Genomic DNA, 3,837 nt, shown 5'->3' on the forward strand with positions numbered 1-3,837 from the left:
TATTAAATATTATTGTAAAGTGACCCGTGACTTACATCATCCTTTGAGGGTTTATCCTTTTTTCAGAAGAAATGAATAAATGTCATTTCCATTGGTGACAAAGAGAAGGACAGAAAGAGAAGTAACATATTGATGAAGAAAAATACCTTATAACTCCCCCGTCCCTCACTTTTTTTTTTAAGAGAAAGGGATAGCTTGTGTCCAGGACAATGTTGAAGGCTCAGAATTCCAGAAACAAAAGCTCTCATGCAGACAGTTTCAATATTAAAGTCTTCTAACTGTAATAACCTTGAAATAAATATATTATGCCTTCTTTATATCTGCCTCAACTCTGCATGGTATCAAGTTGCTATGATCTGCTTATTCATTTTTCATCTCCTTACATGAGACATTTGCCTCCTTTACCTTCGTGTCAGGTAAGGCATAGTCGAGACACTTGCACTATGGTTTCTTTCTTTGTTACTACATATTTGCAGGACATAACGATTGCATTCCTCACAGGAAGTCGGTGCACGTACAGAACACTCTTTTTTTTTAATCCCCTTCTGTTCCCTTCCCTGTCCCTTCCCTCTGTCTCTTGGTCCTTCCCTTTGCAAAAATCTTATCTTGCTGTTTCCTATTATCTTTTATTTGGCTTTAAAATTTATATTTTTGGTTTCTCATGAAAAAAATCATGCTATATTTAAGCTTGTGTGTCCGATTCATTTCACATGACATTATGTTTTCAAGGTGCATCCACTTTCCTATAAATGACTCAAGTTCATTCTTCTTTATGATAGAGTAGTAAGTGTGAGTACTAGTACTATTGTGCGTACACCCCATAGTCCCTTTATCTATTCATCTGTTGATGGACGTATAGGCCAGCTTCAAGATTTATTATGAGTTGTACTAATGAGTGTCCATGTTTCACAGCAATATGATGTCCTCATCTCTTTCAGGAAGATACCTAGAAGTGGAATAGCTGGGTCAAATGAAATTTTTATTTTTAGTTTTCTGAGGAATCTCCATACTGATTTCCATAGTGGTTGTACTAGATTATATTCCCACCAATAATGTTGAAGGCTTCTTTTTTCCCTGCAGCCTCTCCAGCGTTTATTATTATTTGGTTTCTTGGTGATGGTCATTCTTTCTGGAGTAAGATGGAAGCACAAATCACCATTAAATACATGAGCGATTGTTCAACAGGGCTGATCATTGGAGAAATACAAATTAAAACAACACTGGACTACACATTTTTTAGATGAACAGTATTGTTATGGTTTATGTCTGGGTGTCCCCCCAAAGCCTCAGGCGGCCATGGGGCAGGCTATTAGAGTTTGAACATGGGTGTGAGAGCTGCACCCGCCCAGGAGTGGATAGTTTGCATACATAAGGGAGAGGAAAAGAGTGCTTGAGGACATTCCTCCCCCATTCTGCCCTGGTGTGTGCTTGCAGCTTAGCTGTGTGCTGCCGCCCTGAGCGCTAGCTCTCTGCCATGTGCCACTCTGCCTTATAATCTGCCAAGTACGGACTGAAACTTCCAAGAAATGTAAGCAAAATAAACCTTTCCTTCCTTAATTTCAGGCGTCAGGTATTTTGTCCCAGCAGCGAGAAAAAAGTAACCAAGACAAGTATGGACTGAGACCAGACAAGCTAAGACAATTATTGGACAAAAGATTATCTTTGACAAATGTATGGGTGATTGATTAGAATACATAAATAAAAATACTGATTTTTGAGGCACAAGACATTCAAAGGGAAATTGTTATACATGCTGAGAAAATTCAAATACAGGTACTACTTTGATACCTTTTCAGAAGTCTTTTGTATTAGGGCTCGTTTGTCACCAAAAAATGTTCTAAATGCTAAGGAAAGAAAATGCATACACTTGATTCCTCCTGATATACTCCTTTTGGGTCTGAAAATACATAGAGGCACAGGGTGTAGAGAGAAAGTAACTTCGAATGGTGATGCTTTGCCGGTGCTGCATTAATCTTCCTCTTTTTCCAATCAGGGTTGAGCCTTAACCCTGCATCAACAAACACACAGCCTTACACTGTGCTTCCCATACCATCGGTATGGAACAATGTAAAAAAATTATATCTAGGGAGGGATAGGATGCATGATATTCACAGTCAAAGGTGCTAATTTCTTTGAATTTTTATTGTACGTCCTGAAAATACATAAATTAACATTTCTTGGATGAGGGTATTTAAAATTTTTTTTATTTTTGCAAGAACATTGACATTTTACTTAAATCACATAGGCCTAGAAACTAAAAGAATTTGTTGGGGGCTCTAGAATCCTCAGATCTGGAAAGTTTTTAGATACTATATTATTCATATTTGATTCAAATTTATCAATAACCAGTTCTATATGGTGTTTTTTTTTTGTTTTGTTTTGTTTTTTTGTTTTGTTTTGTTTTGGTCGTTGTTTATGTATATCAGAGCAGGCAGATGGGCCTTTTTATACTGCTGTTTAACCTTGAAGAATGGCTTTATTTACCTTTGTCTTTCGGGACGCTTAGGAAGAACGTGGAGCTGACAGGTGCAACACATAGTTGAACTGAAATAAAAACCTGAAAGTTCAGGGTCCCAGACATTTCAACCAGTTGTCTTCACGTCAGTATTTGCACTACAGGGCAAGCGAATAACCGATGCAGTTTCTGGAGGTTTTCGAGCAAATAACCAACTCCAGAGAAAAGCAATGACAAAGGCAAAATACAGTTTTCAATAATATCTAAAATTTTCCATATTCCTTTGCTATTGTGGACCTACAGGTACTTTATGTTTTTCGGGTGGAAGTGTGGGGGGTAAATAACTCAGAAGTTAATGGTTTTTGCTATACTGAGGGTTGAATCTAGGACCGTTGCCTTGAACAAGGGCGCATTTATTTATTTATTTAATTTTATTTTTCATTTTGAGACAGGATCTCCTTAAATTGCTGGGTTGCCCAAGGTGGGTTCCAACTTGCAGTCCTCTAACTTCAGCCTCGCAAAGTGCTGGGACGGTAGGCACTGGCCATCGCACCAGGCTACGATTCTAAAAATGGTACCCGAGCGAGGAGCGGAGACCTGCCCCGCGCCTGGTGCGCGCTGGCAGAGAGCGCCCCGAGCTGAGGCGCAGGAGCAGAATCCAGGTGAGGCCTGCATGAGCCTGGGTGGGAAGTGAGGCAGGAGGTGACCAGCACTTTGAGCTTTCGAGGTGAGGCCGGCCTGGGCTGCCGCCTGCTTGGCGGAAGGCGCTTCATCCCGGAGTGCACGGTCTCATAAGCAGCAGTGGGACGCAATCTTCTCTGAGATTCACACCAGGCTGAACCGAGGCGAGGGAAGGGTGAGCGCCGGCCCTGTCTCCTGCAAAGTGCGCGCAGCCCGACGCAGCCTCCCCTCACGTCTGCCGCCCGCAGAGCCCCGCGGGACCTCGGGGTCCGCAGCTGGGACCCGGGAGGGCGGAAGCGCCTGGGAAGCCCGCGCCTCGGAGCCTGCACGCTCTCGGGCCGGGAGATGAACTTTGCCAACACCCAGTTTTAGGACTGTGCTAAAGCCATTGCCTCTGTTTAAAAAAACAGTTAAACATGATCCCTCTCGTCCCGCCCTTTCTCCCCCAGGTCGGAGTCGGGCCGGGGGCTGCGCTGGCCCCGCTCAGACCCGCTGCCAGCGCGGTAACCCAATCCCCGCGCGTCCGGAGGGGAGCCGGGGTCAGCCGCGTCTCCGTCCACCGGGGAAAAGAAAGGAGGAAAAAAGTAAGCATTTTGCTTCCTTCCGCTCGCTGTCGGCGCGGGCTGCTGGAATGCAGGAAACGTGTTCCTGGCGGGGAATCGCTTTCCCCGGCAGCCCGAGAGCGCCCGGGCGCAGCATGA

At 44.0% G+C, this 3,837-nt stretch overlaps 1 protein-coding gene across 1 annotated transcript in view; it reads left to right on the forward strand.

The window, feature by feature from the left end:
* The first annotated feature begins 3,295 nt into the window (after positions 1-3,295).
* Gas2 (growth arrest-specific 2) overlaps positions 3,296-3,837 on the forward strand; it is a 133,809-nt gene continuing 133,267 nt past the window's right edge. Inside the window, exons 1-2 of the mRNA XM_005401735.2 lie at positions 3,296-3,311; positions 3,586-3,720. The gene's annotated coding sequence lies outside the window, so the exon portion shown is untranslated. The remainder of the gene's footprint in view (positions 3,312-3,585; positions 3,721-3,837) is intronic.

Source organism: Chinchilla lanigera, unplaced genomic scaffold (genome assembly GCF_000276665.1).
Source record: "Chinchilla lanigera isolate Chin_1 unplaced genomic scaffold, ChiLan1.0 scaffold00075, whole genome shotgun sequence".
NCBI lineage: Eukaryota > Metazoa > Chordata > Mammalia > Rodentia > Chinchillidae > Chinchilla > Chinchilla lanigera.